Below are 21,553 nucleotides of genomic sequence, written 5' to 3' on the forward strand. Positions count from 1 at the left end.
CAGAATGGCATCTGCATGATATTCACAAGCGGCTCCTGGCCAGACTGGAGCAAGACCCCAATATGACTCTACAAGCTGTCACTGAAGAACGACAGTGTTTGATCAGCCTGAAACACCATTCCAATCTGGTCTAACAGATTCATGTCGATGCAGTTTCCAATAGCGCAGACATCATCATTCAGCAAGTCTCCAAGCAGCCTGTTGGAACTGTGGTGCGTGGCATTATACAAGAAACTGCCAATACAAGAAACACATTTGCAGCAAATGCCAATGTCGCGGATGCAAAGAAGGCTTTAGCCATCCTTCATTGAATTCTAGACCAGTGAAACACAAGGACAAGAAGTTTCAAAAGCTATCAAAATCTGGAAGAACTTTAATGGTCATGTTCGTTCAAAGTTGACTTCAGCCTCAGGAGAAAGTACGTCAACTTATTTATCAACCATTAGCTGGTCAAGCTGTAACTCAATGTGGCATTAGGCATCACCATTATCTCCAAATGCACACAGTGGGCACTTGGGTCCCTACCAGTCAAATCAACTCATCACTCCCCCTGCAGTATATTGGGTGAAACATTCCAGCTGATTGGCAAAATGCACTCCATGGTGAAGCTGAAAGGTAACCAAGTCAATGGTGAGTTACCTAACACACCAGCCAGATCTGAATGTCCTTAGCATTGACTGGATGGATAAGCTTGATCTCTGGAGCATCCCTCTGGACCAGGTCTATACAAGGACATTGGCCATTCAAATCATGGCAGTAGATGGCATACTGCCACCAGTACGTGAGTCTTTACAACAACGACCGAAACAATGCTATGCAACAGTGTTTCAAGAAGGTGTAGGCTGCTGGTACCGAAAAGCAAGCAGAACTTCATCTCTGTCAGGATGCTAAGCAAGTCTTCCACAACCAAAAGACAGTACCACACACTATCTTGCCAGTCACGTAGCGAGAGCTAGATTATCTACGACAAGTTAGTTGGCTCCTCGCAGTTAACTACTCATTGTGGAGACCTCCAAGACTAGTTATCAAGAAAGCCAACGGTACAGTGAGGTTGTGTGCTGACCTCTCGACTGGTCTCAACATGGCTCTGGAGGCACACCAGTACCCATTACTGGTACCAGCAGATGTCTTTGCAAAATTGAATGATGAAGGCTACCTTGCAAAGTTGGATTTGGCTGAAGCCTCCCTCCAAGGAGAACTGGTGGAAAATTCACAGCAGCTGTTTTCCTTCCTCCGTCTACCTTTCAGGGAACAGGTGGCTCCTTCAATTTCCCAACAACTCTTGGACGCCATGCTGAGTGGTATTGATGATGTTGCTGCCTAGCTTGATGACATCATTGTGATGGGCACAGATCAGACAGAGCTCTACCAATGCCTGGACCATGTCTTGACAAACCACAAGACTTTGAATTGTGACTTCAGGCAGAAAGTGCAGCCTCCTGATGTCTTCAATCAAGTATCTGGGATCCATCATAGACGAGCATGGTTGTCGCCCAAATCTTGAAAAAATCATTACTACTGTCTTAAAGATGGCTCCACCATTAGATGTCAGCTCTTTATGATAATTTTTGAGCATGTTCAGTTATTATCCAGCATTTCTCCCAGTAATGCCCTGACAGAGGGAGCCACTCAAGGCCTTGCTCAACAAGGGTGCTGTGTGGAAATGGTCTAAGCAATGCCAAGATCAGCTGAAGAAAATGCTGTCATCCGACCTTCTCTTGACGCATTTCAACCCAGAGTGCCAATTGTCGTCATGACAGATGCATCCAACTACTGAGTGGGAGTTGTCAGATCCCATATCTTCCCTGTTGGTTCCAAAAAAGCTGTCATGCATGTAACCAGCTTGTGAAGGTGCCTCCATGTTTTGACAGACAAAGCAAGCATAAAAGGCATTGTGCTCATCAGGGAACAAAATCTATGTCACTTGGTTTCACCTTGTAGGAGCTGATAGCATTCAAACCCTGTCACAGCTGTCAAGCATCCTTCAGTGATTCAAGTTTGGTCTGGAACTGTCACTTCACATGTTGGATGGCTTTCCGGAGGTCGTACCTGGACCTCTTGTACGATTGCCACTGATCGTACCCTCATCAGATTGCAGATCTCTTGGTTCATCCAGAGCTTCTAGTTGGGGAAGGCTCTAGATGAATTTGTGAGGACACATTGGTCTACAGCAGTTTTTATAAAGTCCGTGACAACTATGGTGTATTTGTTCAGATCCTCTGATAAGTCCTTGAATACGGCCCAGTCCACTGACTCGAAGCGATCCTGTAGCTGCTCTTCTGCATCCCACGTTCACCTTTTTGTTATCCTTATCCCTGGAGTCCTGCTCTTTAGCCTCTGCCTATATGCAGGTAGGAGGAGGACAGCCAGATGAGCAGATTTCTGGGAATGTGGACTAGATATGGAATGGTAGGGATTCCTGATCATAGTATAACAGTGGCCAAGTGTGTTGGAAACTATTGTGCTTCAGGCGATATGTTGATGATAATTGGACAGAGGTGAAAGAGGAGCATTTTGATGGCTCTGTGCCTGTACTCACTGACATTTAAGAGAATGTGGGGGGAAGACTAATTGAAATGTATAGAATATTGAAAGGACATGGAGAGAGTGTTTCCTGCAGCAGGAGAGTCTAGAACTGTATGGCACAACCTCAGATTAGAAGGACATCCCTTTAGAATAGAGATGAGGAGGAATTTCTTTAGCCTGAGGATGGTGGATCTGTGCAATTTATTGCCACAAACAGCTGTGGAGTCCAAGTCATTAAGTGCATTTAAAGTGGAGGTTGACAGGTTCTTGATTAACAAGAGAGTCAAAGGCAGGAGAATGGGATTAAGAAGGATAATAAATCAGCCAATGGGATTAAGAGGGGTAATAAATCAACCGATGGGATTAAGAGGGATAATAAATCAGCCAATGTTGGAGCAGACTAGATAGGCCACATGGCCTAATTCTGCTCCTATGCTCTACGGTGGGGTTCCTAGCCTTTTTTATGCCATGGACCAATACCATTAAGCAAGATAGATCCCAGGCTGGGAACCCCTGCCTTGTCTAAAATTTTGTTTCAAGCTGCTTTACTGCAACACATTATTTTATTTTATTTATTTAGAGATATGGCGTGGAACAGACCTTTCCAGCCCAATGAGCCTTATTGGCCAGCAATCCACCAATTTAACCCTGTCCTAATAATGGGACAATTTAAAATGACCGATTAGACTACTAGCCAGTACATCTTTGGACTGTGGTAAGAAACTGGAGCACGTGAAGGAAACCCACACACTCACTGGGAGAATGTACAAACTTCAACAGACGGCATTGAAATTGAACTCCGAGTTCCAGCTCGTACTAACCGCTGCACTACCCTGGCACCCCGCTGCATCACGCAAACCACGACTGGTATACTGAAAGAGGCAACGAACACCCAGGGTTTAAATTGGTTTTTAAGTTACAATTGCTAGTTGGAAGCTTTGATTTTAATTGCTTGGAATTCATAGCCAAGTCGCCTGGTTTCAATCTTCAGTAAGCTTTCAACTATCAAAGTCAAAGTTCAGTGACTTCTTGCTTTAATAATTTTAAATGCATTTGACTGTAATTTGAAACTGTGTTCAAAATTCCCTCAACCATGATTCTGGAATGAAGATGCTGCCAACTATTTAGTTCTCAAGCTTGGTCAGCAACCTCTGAATCTAATTAACTGTGTTTCATCAAGAAATTAAAAGAGCATTAGGGACCAAACTGGAATTCAGAGTGATTTGCTGTAAGTTTTGATTGCTCTGTACAGTAAAAGCTCTATTTATTATCCAACATTTTACTAATCAGTTCTCTCCAGAAAAGGGTGCAGGGGAAGTTGGTTGGAAGGAGCTTGAACTTGAATTGCCAATATTTTGGGTTAAAACCAGGCACTAGGACTGAGAAAACTTAAAGCAGAGAGAAATGGTGAGACGGGGCAGAGGTAATTGGACTGGGAAAGATGAAGGTTAATAAGCATATCAGCTAGAAAGGGGAGGGGGAAAAGTGGAATTGGGGTTAGAAATTAGATCTGAATTTTAGGATTCTGCCAAATTCCCTGAAATTCAAAGAAAAAAATTAGAAAAGAAATGGGCACCTTCCAATAGTTTTGATGAGAACAGGAGATACGGAACTCCAACTTAAAATAAAAAACAAAAGATGTTTAAATCAGGTGGGAATAAAGTTTCAGATCAAAGCCCCTTCTTTAGAATGGGGAAAACGAGAAAACAAGTTTCTTTCAGATTGTTGAAAATGTGGGTAAAGAATGGATAACACAAAGGGAAGACAGGGTGATGCCATGTGTACATCGAAACACATAGTGATGTGTCATTTGTGTTAACAACCAACACATCCAAGGGTGTGCCTAGGGCAGCCCACAAGTGTCGGCACCAACATAGCATCCAGTCCATGCTTGGCGGAACAAAACAGAACCTACCAAATGTCAGAGCTACAACAGGAAAATAAGTCTGTTCCTCCCACCCACCCACCCACGCACACACACAGTCCTCTAACGCTAGACAGGTTGTCTTCAGTCTCCAGCCTCCGGTTTACTCATGGATTCGGATATTGGGCATGCAGCTTCCCAGTGCACTCAGAAGCTTCACAGACTTGGGGCTCCAGCTACTGGGCCTCGACTTCCAGACTTCCGATCGATCTTCGGTATTGACCCAGGATTCTCCAATGATGATAAACGAGGTCCCTGGATGTGGACCTGAACTCTAGGCCTCAAGCTCCAGACTTGCTGATGACAGGACGCAGAACACTAGGCCTCGAACTCTGGTCTCACCAACTCACGTACTTAGGGGTCGCTCGCCGTCATGTCTCCTGCTCACATGGAAATTCGATCCTGGAAAATGCCAACGATTTGCTGACCTGGGAGCCCACCAACATCCTCGCCAGTCTGTGGGGCCAACATCCAACTGATCGCTGGTTTTTGAATGTGGAGTGGTGGCTGAGACTCTATCTTGTCCTCTGATTCCTCCACATCCCTGTCCCTAAATCCTAACTCCCCTCTCTGTCCCCAAAACCATCCCTATAAACCTAAAAAGAAACTATAAAAAGCAACTAAATTTGAGCTGCAACCTTGACAGAGACCGCATCATATTGATATCAACCTGGCTAATTGATTATTGAAGGCAGGTGCAAAGAGCTAGAAAACAGAAAAGGAACATGTAAAAGGTATGAAATGTAGATCAGAGATATAGAGAACTGAAAATAAAAGGAGAGTGTTTGAAATGCCCAGGAGATCAAGCTATATCTGAGAAAGGATAAAATCTGAGTTGATATCACAGATGGATAATCCTATCTATCAGTTCTTATACAGACAACAAACACGAGTTACAAGAAATTGTTGAGTTTGATATTGTGTCCTGGAGGTTGTAATGTGCCAAGACGGAGGATGATGGACCATGCCTTAAACTTACATTGGAATCCAGCTGGAAACCACTGACAGCTAGGTCAGATTGAGAGCAGGGCGATCTGCCCAAAATCAAAACCTGCCAATTTATACTTGTTACTATGGAGACACATTCAGGGAAGAGGTGGTAAAGAAACAGCTGAATTCTTTTTTCAAGAGGAACCTCTCTCCCCAGTCTGGCAGGGGGAACCTGCTGTCACATTGTTTTGAAGAAGAGAGGATCAGCTGGTGATTTTTTACATAATGAGCCACCAAATGGTAATCCGACTATTAAGCAGGGCAAGCTGGGGCCATGAGGTCTACCACCTACAGAGACCTCTAATATTTCAGAAAAAGTTTCAGGAGTATAGTTTGTATTACCAATAAAATAACTGTGTTGTGCTTAAAAACAGATAAATGTCCCAATTACCTTATTTTGATTTGGGAGCTTTATCCCATCACTGTCTTGGACTGCCAGGCACCTAGTACAGCCAACAAGCAAGTACCTTGTAGAGATGTAAAGTGGGGAGATAGACAAACACAGATCTTTGAATTACTATGCTTCAAAATACTTATTTAAGTATTGGGTAGATTTTTAAAAATAGCACAATAATATTTTACAATAATAAAAATGAATAATGAAACTCCTCCAATTAAAGAATGTTCCCACTCAAAAGGATTTCATTTGGATATAATGCATGGAAAAACATCAACTTGTTTTCTTCTGCCCTGTTACTGGGCAGTATTCAGAAACCCACATCCAATTCTTTTCTGAATATACCTCACATTATGAATTAACCAAAGATTCAAAGTCAGAATGAAGTTTTCAAACGAATTCAGACACACAGTGAATAGTTTTTAAGAAGCTCACCACAAGCCCATATTAAATATATAGAAATATGCTTTCAATTTTCTGATTGATAGCAATAACGGATATTAGTTTTCCTTCCTCTCTGTGTTTCTGTAGGTAATAGTGTAATGAGTCTTATTTGTGCAGAATTATACTCAGCATAACAATGTTATCAGGGGGTGGCTAACATAAGACCAATTTACCATAATTATCATAAATCTATAAAAGACTCCTCTCCATCTGCAAGACAGCAAAATCAGGCATCAGCAATTGCTTTTATACTACAGCTCACACTACATGTATAGAACACAGTTGAATAGTTCTTTCATGTCTGGTATTCCTCTTGGAGAACTTGTGCACACAGGATTTGCTAATTACATCTTCACATTGGATTGAACTTTGACAGAGAGCGCCATGAATCAATAAGGATTAACGCCTAAACCTGCACGGTTTGAGTTTTGGAAGGAATGTTTGTTGCTATATTTCTATTGTAGCATCTTGGCAATGCAGTACTAATACTCAAAAGTTTTCAATACTGGTTGTTTGAGATTATGAGCAACTTCTCAAAAATTGCTGCAATTTTTTTAGTTGCTTCCCTGTAAAGTCCAAAGTATATGCTGCAGAAATACAGTGTAATGGCTGGGTTCATTGTGCAACTTTCTGGGTGGGAAACTGAACACTTTCTCAGACCCAGGAATTCAGCACAACATTCTAAGGACCTCTCCAGACAATTCACACAACACAGGGGTCAGTCAATTATATGACTTTGTACTTAAGGTCATAACCTTAAAGCCACAGTCATCCATTTTAAACACCCTGTACTAAATACAGAAGAATACAAGAGCAAATAAAGTAGCTCTCTTCTGCTTGTTCAGTATTCAATTAAATCACTGCTGAACTTCAGTGCCACTGATCTTACTAAACCCCTGTCCTTTCCTTCCCTTTATATCTAGGAACAACTATGCCTCCACAGCCAAAGATTCTTCAACCCTTATTTTGAGACTGTGACCTCTGGTTTTAGACATCAATTTTGCATCTATCCTTTCAGGCTTCTTCAATATATTGTATGTTTCAGGGAGTCACACCTGATTCTTCCAGTTCAGCTAAAGCTCAGATAAGATCTTCTTGGGCTTCCAGCCGGGTACAGATATCGATTATAACCAACGTTTCGAGGACAACCTCTGCCATCTTCATCAGGGATAATGCCTGGGCATATCTAGTCCAATTGTATTTATACCCCCATATTCCATCCCTCCTGATTGGTTAGTCCTCATCCAATCAGGTCTCTGATCTCCCACTTGCTTACAATCAAATTCCAGTTCTTAGTTAGAGTGAGACCTTCATCTTTGTTAAAATTCTTTTCCTCTAGTTTTATTTCAACAGCTTGCTTTACCGGGTGGTCCCAAAAGCCACTGGTGTGGCACAGTAGTTTTGTGCCAAAGTCATTCTATGGTCATTGCGAATGCAGTGTTCTGCTATCACCAATTTCTCCAGGAAACCCAAATGGATACCTCTCCTATGCTCCTTGAAACAGGCCGTGCATCCCGTCTGGTCAATACACACTGCTCCACATTCACAGGGAATCCTGTAAATGCCAGCCAACCTGAGTCCCAGGTCATCATTGACCTGCATAAACTGTGACTTGAGCTTCCTTAGATGAGAGATCAGAAAGCTGATTGGTTGAGGAATAACCAATCAGGAGGGACGGAATACGAGAATATAAATACCACAGGACTAGATATGCCCAAGCACCATCCCTGAAGAAAGTGGCAGAGTTTGTCATCGAAACCTTGGTTATAATCGACACTTGTACCCAGCTGGAAGCCAGAGAAGAGCTTATTCATGCCAGGAAAGCACTAGATCCTTTTTCCCATCAGAAAGTGTTTCAATGTATATGCGACAAATAAAGCCAAAACTTTAGACAACAAATAGGCTAACCCAGGACTCAATCATAGGCAGGAAGACCTGAATTCCAAAGAATATTCCAAATATGATCTCATGTGGGGTCTATTTGGGGCAAGGCATTGCTAATCTTTTTTTCAAATCCACTTGTAGTAAAGGTCGACATACTTCTTGGTTTCCGAATTGCTGCTGAATTAACTTTTCAGTGATTTGGATACAAGGATACCCTGATCTCTCTAAATACCAACACCTTTCAATCTCATTGAAAACCTTCACTTTTTCTTTCCACCAAACTAGGTAACCTCATATTTTCCACATTATATTCCACCTATGATGTCCTTGTCCCTTCATTCAATCTACCTAAATCACCTCAAGTGTTCTCCTGGCATCCAACAATACCATCAAGTTTTATATCATCAACAAACATCTACATTACACATAGCTATATCAGTAAGGATAGTGAACTGTTGAGGTCTCAGCACCAAACTCTGCTGAACCCCTCTGTTCAGAACCTCCCAACTCCAAATTGTCCTGTTCTTTCCTATTGTTTTTTGTTTGGTAATCAGTCTTCAATTCACACTGCGTATTTATTCAGGATATTCAGATGTCTCATTTTGTTTGATAATCTTCTCTGTAATGTCTAATCGAGAAAACCCAAATACAGCACATCCATTGGTTCCATTCATCTGTTCTGTCTGGTTCAACCAGTTATCCAAATGACTTCTGTATCTTATGTCAAGGTTGAATTTGCTCATTCCTGTTAATATTTTCTATATGTGCTTTTGCCACTTCTTGAGTTGTGTGTTGCCCTTAAGGCATTTATTTGTCTTTGTTGGGTCTATGTTTTAAATGATTTGTTTGTAACTAATTTCTAGTTAAAGTTAAATGTTGATAATTAAGTTACAGTATAACAAAGGTAAATTCATTGTCTATGGTATATCGCGGCATGTGATGACATCACCTCCAGTTTCACCGCATCTTGTGTGTAACCTCCGGTTCGGGAAGGTGTGAAGGTGGGTGCCGTGCGTGCATGAAGAGCTCCGTTTCTACCCACAAAGAAACATTATAGAAGAAACGCCTTAAGTTCATGAGAATGTATTTGGAGTAAAAATGTTAATGCGGTTTCTGTTAAGGAAGCGGCGGTTTGGGCTTTTTGGCTTTTTGGGCTTTTCAATTTCAAATGCGGGGTGGGCTCAAGCCCGATGGTGGTTTGACATGACCCCCCTCGCCCGCTACTAGGGGTGGCTGGAGACACTCGCTAAAAGAAGAGAGCACGTGTGGTCTCCAGAATGAAACAGACGCTGTATATGTTTGTATTTTTTTATCAACAGTTTTCACCATACGATGTTAATGTGGAAGAGTGAACAGTAAAGGTTAACCTTACTACGACTCCGTCTTCATTGGCTCCGATTTAACTTGGTGTTCAGTCAGAGTTTCAACACACTGCACAAGAACACTACAAGTTGTTTCCAGCTTTTTCTCTGCTACAGACATCAGACCAACTGGGAATTTATTTCCAGTTTCTGCCTTCCTTTTCTCTTACATATTGGGACCTGTGCACCCAACATATCATTCTTTGCAACTTCCACAAACTCCAATAGGATTTTACCACCAGGTATACCTTCCCTCCCTTGCAACACACACACAAAATGCTGGAGGAACTCAGCAGGCCAGGCAATATCTATGGAAAAAAGCACAATCGACGTTTAGAAACATAGAAACATAGAATACCTACAGCACAATACAGGCCCTTCAGCCCACAAAGCTGTGCCGAACATGTCCTTACCTTAGAACTACCTAGGCTCTATTTTTCTAAGTTCCATGTACCTATCCAGGAGTCTCTTAAAAGACCCTATCGTATCCGCCTCCACCACCGTCGCCGGCAGCCCATTCCACTCACTCACCACTCTCTGCGTAAAAAACTTACGCCTGACATATCCTCTGTACCTACTTCCAAGCACCTTAAAACTGTGCGCTCTCATGCTAGCCATTTGAACCCTGGGAAAAAGCCTCTAACTAGCCACACGATCAATGCCTCTCATTATCTTGTACACCTCTATCAGGTCACCTCTCATCCTCCATCACTCCAAGGAGAAAAGGCCGAGTTCACTCAACCTATTCTCATAAGGCATGCTCTCCAATTCCAGGCAACATCCTTGTAAATCTCCTCTGCACCCTTTCTATGGTTTCCACATCCCTTCCTGTAGTGAGGCGACCAGAATTGAGTGCAGTACTCCGAGTGGGGTCTGAACAGAGTCTATATGGCTGCAACATTACCTCTCAGCTCTTAAACTCAATTCCACGGCTGATGAAGGCCAATGCACCGTATGCCTTCTTAACCACAGAGTCAACCTGCATAGCAGCTTTGAGTGTCCTATGGACTCAGACCCCAAGATCTCTCTGATCCTCCACACTGCCAAGAGTTTTACCATTAGTACTATATTCTGCCATCATATTTGACCACCAAAATGAACCACCTCACACTTATCTGGGTTGAACTCCATCTGCCACTTCTCAGCCCAGTTTTGCATTCTATCGATGTCCCGCTATAACCTCTGACAGCCCTCCGCACTATCCACAACACCCCCAACCTTTGTGTCATCAGCAATTTTACTAATCCAACCCTCCACTTTTTCATCCAGATCATTTATAAAAATCACGAAGAGTAGGGGTCCCAGAACAGATCCCTGAGGCACACCACTGGTCACCGACCTTCATGAAGAATATGACCCGTCTACAACCACTCTTTGCCTTCTGTGGGCAAGCCAGTTCTGGATCCACAAAGCAATTTCCCCTTGGATCCCATGCCTCCTTACTTTCTCAATAAGCCTTGCATGGGGTACCTTATCAAATGCCTTGCTGAAATCCATATACAGATTGCCCCCGCTATCCGAAGGTAGAGCGTTCCTATGAAACAGTTTTGTAAGCCGGAATGTCGTAAAGTGAATAAGCAATTACCATTTATTAATATGCGAAAAATTTTTGAGCGTTCCCTGACCCAAAAAATAACCTACAAAATCATGCCAAATAACACACAAAACCTAAAATAACAGTAACATATAGTAAAAGCAGGAATGATATGATAAATTCACAGCCTATATAAACAGCAAAAATCTCACGGCAGCACTCTTGACGGAAGCGCTCTCAGCAGAAACACAGCGCAAGCACTCTCAGCAGAAACACTCTCTCCAGTAACCTTTCAGCTATGAAGCTGCCAAATCATACCAAATAATGCATAAAAATACACAGCCTATATAAAGTAGAAATAATGTATGTACAGTAGCCAAACTCACAATTGCCATATTTACTGTTGATGGTTCGAAGCCTTTAAAACCGTTCACTGCTTCAGGACATAGTTTCCTCCAAACGCCATTTCTCATCGAGCCTGTTAACCTATCGAGAGCATCTCCAATGTTGGCGATTGCCAATTTCATATTGTATTCTTTCCAGATCTCTCGCAAAGACACTTCGGCATTGCCCTCTCTGTCAATGATACTTACAATAAAATGCATCACATTTTGCGTATAGTAAGCCTTTTGGATCGGGACAAGAAGAGCGGCGTGAGAGCTGAATTCTGAAGGAAGGTAGTTTTTTAAAAAACTTCTTTGATGAAAGAAGGACAAGACTGCACAGGCGCGTGACGTAGACAGGACAGCGTGGAGAGTTTAAAAAGGAGACCACCCTATACAGCGGGCAGCAGAGTGAGTGGCAGCAGAGTGCAGGGCTTTGGCTCAACGGGCTTAGGCGGTAACGGGAAGAGGCAAGAGTGAGGCCCCAGCTCTTTTTCCTCCCCCTTGGTGAATCGGCCCAGACAAACAGAGGAACAGCAGGGCTCACACAGCTAATGGTTGAAAAAGTTTGTGTGTTTGGCGAGGTAAGTGGGTAAGCAGTCTTATTTTTCCTGTTTCATTCCTCTAGAATTAGGTAGCATGCCTGCAGGGTTAGTGTTTTGTTCAGGGTGTCAGATGTGGGAATCCTGGGAGACCTCCAGCCTCCCTGATGGCCACATCTGCGCCAGGTGCACTGAGATGCAGCTCCTCAGAGACCGTGTTAGGGATCTGGAGCTGCAGCTTGATGACCTACAGCTTAATAGGGAAAGTGAAGAGGTGATAAACAGGAGCTACAGGGAGATAGTCATCCCTAGGCTAGAGGGGTCACAAAGTTGGGTGACTGTCAGGAGAGGGAAGGGAAATGCCTGGATAGTGGAGAGCACCCCTGTGGCTGCCCCCTCAGCAACAAGTATCTTGTTTTGGATGCTGTTGAGGTGCATGATCTGACAGGGGACGCCCACGGTGACCAGGTCTCTGGCCCTGAGCCTGGCGCTGTTGTGCAGGAGTGAAGGAGGGAGAAGAGAAATGCGGTAGTCATAGGGGATTCCATAGTCAGGGGAATGGACAGGAGACTCTGTGAGCCTGATAGAGATACCCACATGGTGTGTCGCCTCCCAGGTGCCAGGGTACAGAATGTCTCGGATCAGGTCCAAAATATTCTGAAGGGAGAGGGCGAGCAGCCAGATGTCTTGGTACAATGACATAGGTAGGAAAAGGGAGGAGGTCCTGAAGAGAGATTTCCAGGAGTTAGGAAGGAAGCTGAGAAGCAGGACCTCCAGGGTAGTAATCTCGGGATTGCTACCTGTGCCACGTGCTAGCGAGGGCAAGAATAGTAGGATCAGGCAGATGAATGCGTGGCTGAGAGACTGGTGCAGGGGGCAGGGCTTCAGATTCTTGGATCATTGGGATCTCTTCTGGGGGAAGAATGACCTCTTCAAAAAGGACGGGTTACACCTGAACCCGAAGGGGACCAATATCCTGGCGGGAAGGTTTAATAGAGCTGTTAGGGAGGGTTTAAACTAACTTGGCAGGGGGATGGGAACCGGAATAAATCTAAGATAGTGAGCAGTAAAGATGTCAGGAAAGACAGGCAGGTGATGGGGCAAATTTGTAGCGATTGGGATGAGTTGCAGTGCAATAAAGTTGCAGTGAAATCAAAGCGAAAAGTACCAAGTACTGGTCTTAAGGTGTTATACTTAAATACACACAGCATAAGGAATAAGGTGGATGATCTTGTCGTACAGCTACAGATTGGCAGGTATGATATTGTGGCCATCACTGAGACGTGGCTAAAGGATGCATGTCTCTGGGAGCTGAAAGTCCAAGGATACACAGTGTATTAGACCGATAGGCAGGTAGGCAGAGGGAGTGGCGTGGCTTTATTGGTAAGAAATGATATTAAATCATTAGAAAGAGGTGACATAGGATCAGAAGGCGCAGAATCTTTATGGGTTGAGCTAAGGAATAGCAGGGGTAAAAGGACCCTGATGGCAGTTATATACAGGCCTCCTAACAGCTGCAAGTGATGTGGACTACAAATTACAACTGGAAATAGAAAAGGCTTGTCAGAAGGGCAGTGTTATGATAATTGTGGGGGATTTTAACATGCGAGTGGATTGGAAAAATCAGGTCGGCACTGGATCTCAAGAGAGAGAATTCATAGAATGTCTGCAAGATGGCTTTTTAGAACAGCTTGTTGTTGAGCCCACTAGGGGATCGGCTGTACTGGATTGGGTATTGTGTAATGAACCGGAGATGATTAGAGAGATTGAGGTGAAGGAACCCTTAGGAGGCAGTGATCATAACATGATTGAGTTCACTGTGAAATTTGAAAAAGAGAAGCCGAAATCTGATGTGTCAGTATTTCAGTGGAATAAAGGAAATTACAGTGGCATGAGAGAGGAACTGGCCAAAGTTGACTGGAAAGGGACACTGGTGGGAATGACGGCAGAGCAGCAGTGGCTGGAGTTTATGTGAGAAGTGAGGAAGGTGCAAGACAGGTATATTCCAAAAAAGAAGAAATTTTCGAATGGAAAAAGGATGCAACCATGGCTGACAAGAGAAGTCAAAGCCAAACTTAAAGCAAAGGAGAGGGCATACAAGGAGGCAAAAATTATCGGGAAGACAGAGGATTGGGAAGTTTTTAAAAGCTTATAAAAGGAAACCAAGAAGGTCATTAAGAGGGAAAAGATGAACTATGAAAGGAAGCTAGCAAATAATATAAAAGAGGATACTAAAAGCTTTTTCAAGTATATAAAGAGCAAAAGACAGGTGAGAGTAGATATAGGACTGATAGAAAATGATGCTGGAGAAATTGTAATGGGAGATAAGGAGATGGCAGAGGAACTGAACAAGTATTTTGCATCAGTCTTCACTGAGGAAGACATCAGCAGTATACCGGACACTCAAGGGTGGCAGGGAAGAGAAGTGTGCGCAGTCACAATTACAACAGAGGAAGTACTCAGGAAGCTGAATAGTCTAAGGATAGATAAATCTCCCAGACCAGATGGAATGAACCCGCGTGTTCTGAAGGAAGTAGCTGTGGAGATTGCAGAGGCATTAGCAATGATATTTCAAAAGTCAATAGATTCTGGCATGGTTCCGGACGACTGGAGGATTGCAAATGTCACTCTGCTATTTAAGAAGGGGGCAAGAAAACAAAAAGGAAATTATAGACCTGTTAGCTTGACGTCGGTGGTTGGGAAGTTGTTGGAGTCGATTGTCAAGAATGAGGTTACAGAGTATCTGGAGGCATATGACAAGATAGGCAGAACTCAGCATGGATTCCTTAAAGGAAATTCCTGCCTGACAAACCTATTACAATTTTTTGAGGAAAATACAACTAGGCTAGACAAGGGAGATGCAGTGGATGTTGTATATTTGGATTTTCGGAAAGGCCTTTGACAAGGTGCCACACATGAGGCTGCTTAACAAGATAAGAGTCCATAGAATTACAGGAAAGTTACATATGTGGATAGAGCGTTGGCTGATTGGCAGGAAACAGAGAGTGGGAATAAAGGGATCCTATTCTGGTTGGCTGCCAGTTAGCAGTGGTGTTCCACAGGGGTCTGTGTTGGGGGTACTTCTTTTTACATTGTACATCAATGATTTGGATTATGGAATAGATGGCTTTGTGGCTAAGTTTGCTGATGATACAAAGATAGATGGAGGAAACAGAGAGTCTGCAGAGAGACTTGGATAGATTGGGAGAATGGGCAAAGAAGTGGCAAATGAAATACAATGTTGGAAAGTGTATGGTTATGCACTTCGGCAGAAGAAATAAACGGGCAGACTATTATTTAAATGGGGAGAGAATTCAAAGTTCTGAGATGCAACGGGACTTGGGAGTCCTCGTACAGGATACCCTTAACGTTAACCTCCAGGTTGAATCTGTGGTGAAGAAGGCGAACGCAATGTTGACATTCATTTCTAGAGGAATAGAGTATAGGAGCAGGGATGTGACGTTGAGGCTCTATAAGGCACTGGTAAGACCTCACTTGGAGTACTGTGGGCAGTTTTGGGCTCCTTATTTAAGAAAGGATGTGCTGACGTTGGAAAGGGTTCAGAGAAGATTCACTAGAATGATTGCAGGAATGAGAGGGTTAACCAATGAGGAACGTTTGTTCGCTCTTGGACTGTATTCCTTGGAGTTTAGAAGAATGAGGGGGGACCTCATAGAAACATTTCAAATATTGAAAGGTATGGACAGAGTGGATGTGGCAAAGTTGTTTCCCATGGTGGGGGAGTCTAGTACCAGAGGGCATGGATTAAGGATGAAGGGTGCCCATTCGGAACAGAGATGCGAAGAAATTTTTTTAGCCAGAGGGTGGTGAATCTACGGAATTTGTTGCCACGGGCGGCAGTGGAGGCCAAGTCATTGGGTGTATTTAAGGCAGAGATTGATAGGTATCTGAGTAGCCAGGGCATCAAAGGTTATGGTGAGAAGGCGGGGGAGTGGGACTAAATGGGCGAATGGATCAGCTCATGATAAAGTGGCAGAGCAGACTCAATGGGCCAAATGGCCGACTTCTGCTCCTTTGTCTTATGGTCTTAATTGTGGCTATTAGGCCTTGGTCACACGGCTGCAGCAACGATGTCGTATTCGGCGGTAAGAACGAAATACGAATGTTACCGCCATACTCAGTAATGTCAGGTGGATGAGCAGCACAATTAGCGACAATCACAAGACACCTATTATCAAGGTTATTTTCTCTACGGTATTTTTCAACAAAAGGACTAACATATCCACTCATGTACTCAGAAAAAAACACTTTAGTATTCCAACCACTTAGATGTGAACAGAACACAACCAGAAGTGTTTTCTTATCAACGCCTTTAAGTGCCCTCAGATTTTCTGAATGGTACACTAGTAGAGGCTTAAGGACAGCATCACCAGTGGCGTTAATAATAGGCATCAGGATAAACCTGTCCTTTGATGCCTTGTGTCCCTTAGCCTGCTTTTCTTCAATTGAAATAAATGCCTTGCTCGGCAATTTTTTCCAATAAATTGCAGTTTCATCACAGTTAAACACTTGCTTATACGAATAACCACTTTCTGTAATTATTTTCTTCAGTTTTGCTGGGAACTTTTCGGCAGCTTCAGTATCAGCCGAAGCACTCTCTCCGGTAAGCGTTAAACTATGAAGCTGCCCTCGCCTCAGAAACCGATCAAACCACCCATGACTACCTTTAAATTCCACTTTCGCAACACTTTCATCACCATCGTCCAGTGCTTTCCGTCTCAGCTTATTAAACAGACTGACTGATTTCTCCTTAAGTACAAGAAAACTTAACGGAACACCACGCTTTGTACACCCATCAATCCACTCAAGCAATAGACTTTCCATTTTATCCATTATTGGATGCTGACTAGGAGAGACCACTTTGCTACGAGCAGAACTAACAGTAACATCGGCAGCTTTCAAAATTCTTTCTCTCTGCGTATAAATAGTGTGAATGGTGGACGCAGGCAAGTTTTCGCACTGACAATGTCCTTACTTCCTTCACCAAGATCGAAACGCTTAATTATGTCTAGTTTTACACTAAGCGTAACACCCTTATGAGCTCTTTTAGGCTTTTCCAATACCTTAGAACTCATCTTGCTAATTGATGCACAAAATAAATTGAGATAAAGCGCGTGTTTAAGCAATGGCGGCTAGAATGCAGTTCCAGGGGAGGAGCTTGACTGTTCGGGCGCTCGCTGCCTTTTTTCATAAACACCTTCTGTTAGCGAAAACAGGTAACTAATGTAGGTCTTTCGTAACAGTGAGGTGTCGTAAAGTGAACATTCAGAAAACGGGGGCCACCTGTACACTACATCTATGGCTCTACCTTCATCAATATGTTTAGTCACATCCTCAAAAAATTCAATCAGGCTCGTAAGGCATGACCTGCCTTTGAGAAAGCCATGTTGACTATTCCCAATCATATTATGCCTCTCCAAATGCTCATAAATCCTGCCTCTTGGGATCTTCTCCATCAACTTACCAACCACTGAAGTAAGACTCACTGGTCTATAATTTCCTTTCTTGAATAAGGGAACAACATCTGCAACCCTGCAATCCTCTGGAACCTCTGCCGTCCTCATTGATGATGCAAAGATCATCGCTAGAGGCTCAGTAATGACCTCCCTCACTTCCCACAGTTGTCTGGGGTACATCCCATCTGGTCGCAGTGACTTATCCAACTTGATGTTTTCCAAAATCACCAGCGCCTCCTCTTCCGTAATATCTACATGCTCAAGCTTTTCAGTCTGCTGCAAGTCATCCCTACAATCACCAAGATCCTTTTCCGTAGTGAATACTGAATACTGGGCCAAAACCCTTTGACAGGATTGGGGAAAAAAAACTGAGGAGTAGATTTGAAAGGTGTGGGGAGGGAAGACAGAAACAACAGGCAATAGATGAAACTTGGAGGGGGAGAGATGAAACAATGAGCTAGGAAGTTGATTGGCAAAAGAGACAGAATGCCATGGAAGCAAGAGAAAAGGGGGGAGGAGCACCAGATGGAGAGATGGAGGCAATGGACAGGCAAGGAGATGACATGAGAGGGGGAAAAGAGGATGGGAAATGGTGAGGGGGGAGGCATTACTGGAAGTTTGAGAAATCAATGTTCATGCCATCAGGTTGGAGGCTATCCAAATGGAATATAAGGTGTTGTTCCTCCAACCTAAGTGTGGCCTCATCGCAACAGTGGAGGACATCACGGATGGACATACCAGAATAGGAATGGGAAGTGGAATTAAAATGGGTGGACATTGGGAGATTCCACTTGATCCCCAGCCCTCACTACTTCCCACATAAATCACACTCCAACAACTTTCTCGTCTGCTTAACCTCCCCAGTGACCCCCTTTCAGGTACTTTCCCCTATTTCTTCTTCACCTTTCCTGCCCATCACCTCCCAGCTTCCCCTCCTCCACCCCTTTATCTTTCCCCTTACTGGTTTTTCACCTGGAACTTACCAGCCTTCTCCTTCCTACCTTCCCCCCACCTTCTTTATAGGGCCTCTGCCCCCTCCCTCTTCAGTCCTGACGAAGGGTTCCGGCCCGAAACGTCGACCGATCGTTTCCACGGATGCTGCCCGACCTGCTGAGTTCCTCCAGCGTGTTGTGAGTGTTGCTTTGACCCCACCATCTGCAGATTATTTTGTGTTTACCAGGGTGCTCTGGCTTCTTCACACGACACAATGACTTGTAGCTCAGTATGTTAATTAGATCCTGCGAATTAGTTTATGAGGAGAATATAGATTGATGGATTGATTGATTGACTGGCAACTCAGAGTTTAATGTAGGAAAGTACATGGTCATGTCTTTTTTTTTGTTGGAGGAATCTAAAAGCAGATTATTTTAATAGAGACAAGAGAAAATCTGCAGATGCTGGAATCCAAGCCCCACACACAAAATGCTGGAGGAGCTTGCTTTGAAGGGTCTCGGCCTGAAACGTCGACTGTACTTTTTCCCCATAGATGCTACCTGGCCTCCTGAATTCCTCCAGAATTTTGTGTGTGTTGCTTAATTAAAAAAGAGAAAAGCTGCAAATAAGCAACATATGGACAGATCTTGGTGTTCTTGGTAACATATCACATAAAGGTAGCAAGCTGGTGCAGGAAGTGGTTAGGAAAGCAAATGGCATATTGGGCTTTATTGCATTTTGAGAGTAATAAAAGTTTTGTTACAATTGTATGGAGAATTGAATTAAATTGATTTAAATCTTACATCCATCCCACAACGCGAGGGAGTAAAAATATTTGCGTCATAGACATATGAATTTATAGGTCTAATGGCTTGTAGAAAGAAGCTGTCCCATAGCCTGTTGGTCCTGGCTTTAATGCTGTGGTACCGTTTGCCAGACAGAAGCAGCTGAAACAGTTTATGATTGAAGTGACTGGTGTCCCTGATGATCTTCCAGGCCTTCTTTCTGCACCTACTGCTGTAATTGTCCTCAGTGGAGGGAAGTTCACATCCACAGATTTGCTGGGTTGTCGGTACCACTCTCTGCAGTGCCCAGCGATCAAGGGTGCCCCTTGAACCAGGTGGTGACACAGCCAGTCAGGATACTCTCAATCGTGCCCCTGTGGAAGGTCTTGAGGATTTCCGTGCTCATGCCGAACTTTTCCAGCCGCCTGAGGTGGAAGAGACACTGTTTTGCTTATTTTTGTCACAAAGCCGGTGTGTACAGTCTAGGTGAGATCTTTGGTGAGGAACTTGAAACTACTCACCCTCTCAACTGCAGACCCGTTGATGTTGATCGGCTGAGCCTGTCTCCGTTCCTCCTGTAGTCCACAATCAGCTCTTTTGTTTTTTTGCACATCGAGGGGGAGGTCGTTAGCTTGGCACCACTGTGTCAGGGTGTTAATCTCTCCTCTGTAGGCTGTCTCATCACCGCTAGAAATAAGGCCGATCAAAGTCGTGTCATCTGCGAATTTGATCAGCAGATTGGAGCTGTGTGTGGCAGCATAGTCATGGGTGTAAAGGGAGTAGAGGAGGGGACCCAGGACACTGACCCTGATACTAATGCATCATCAGTAGACCAGTTCTGTCGGTACGCGAATTGTAGGGGGTCCAGTATGGATGGTAGCACAGAAACATAGAAAACCTACAGCACAATACAGGCCCTTCGGCCCACAAAGCTGTGCCGAACATGTCCTTACCTTAGAAATTACCTAGGGTTACCCATAGCCCTCTACTTTTCTGAGCTCCATGTACCTGTCCAGGAGTCTCTTAAAAGACCCTATCGTATTCACCTCCACCACCATCGCCAGCAGCCCACTCCACACACTCACCACTCTCTGCGTAAAAAAACTTACCCCTGACATCTCCTCTGTACCTACTTCCAAGCACCTTAAAACTGTGTCCTCTAGTCATTTTAGCCCTGGGAAAAAGTCTCTGACTAACCACACAATCAATGCCTCTCATCCTCTGTCGCTCCAAAGAAAAAAGGCCGAGGTTGAGTTCACTCAAACTATTCTTGTAAGGCATGCTCCCCAGTCCGGGCAATACCCTCGTAAATCTCCTCTGCCCCCTTTCTATGGTTTTCACATGCTGCAGATGTAGTGTTTAACCAGCTTCTCAAAGCATTTGTTTATAATTGAGGGGAGTGCGATGAGGTATCACCCAGTTACTGCAGTTTTGGACTCCGCTAAGAAAGGATATATAGCAGGGGTTCTAACCCGGTGTCCATCGACCCCTCAGTTAATGATAGGAGTCCATAATATAAATAAGGTTGGGGACCCTGAGATATTGGCATTGGCGACAATCCAAATACACCATTTAATACCTGAGGGCCGTCCTATCAAAAGCAGTTTATGTCATCTATATTAAATTTAGATGAATAAGAAGTGATTTTATTGAGAAGTCAAAGATTCTCTAGCGGCACAATATGATATTAAGCTGTATTGATGACTTGGACAAAACTGAGGTACACAGGAATTTCACAAAGGCGGCCGTAAATCTTTGGAATTCTCTAACCTGGATGACTGGAGGCTATATCACAGAGTATTCGAGGAGAGAAATTACATTTTTGAAATGTCAGAGCAGAGAGCTATGAGAGAAGGCAAAGAGGTAAAGCCAATGGCAGATCAGACTAGGGCAGGTTTCTGTGGGTGAGTGACCTCATATTTCCTTACCTTATGAAAGTGGTACAACCTAAGAGGTATTGATCAATGTGGGGAGATTAAGGACCGGCGTAAATGGGTGTTTGATGTCAATAAGGGCTCAGTGTGGCCCAAGTGCTTGTTATCTGAATATTGGATGCACAACATGCAAAAGTAATGAAATGAAGATCCCATTAGAACTTTCAAACACTTTAACACAATTTTTTGCAGAGTAATAAAGGTCCATGAAACAAGTGGCTGATCTATTTGATAAAGAATTGTGACAGTGGAGCGGGTACAATGATTCATAATTATACCTGAAAAGTGAGGATGACAATAGAATTTTCTAAAATCATGAAATGTTTGAATAGAGGATATGGAGAAATGATTGCACTTGTGGATAAGATTATAGCTAGAAGCCATACATAATACAGGCACCAAGAATTCCACATGAATATAGACGAATCTATCCCAAAAA

The sequence above is a fragment of the Mobula hypostoma genome, chromosome 7 (genome assembly GCF_963921235.1).
Source record: "Mobula hypostoma chromosome 7, sMobHyp1.1, whole genome shotgun sequence".
In the NCBI taxonomy this organism is placed as follows: Eukaryota; Metazoa; Chordata; class Chondrichthyes; order Myliobatiformes; family Myliobatidae; genus Mobula; species Mobula hypostoma.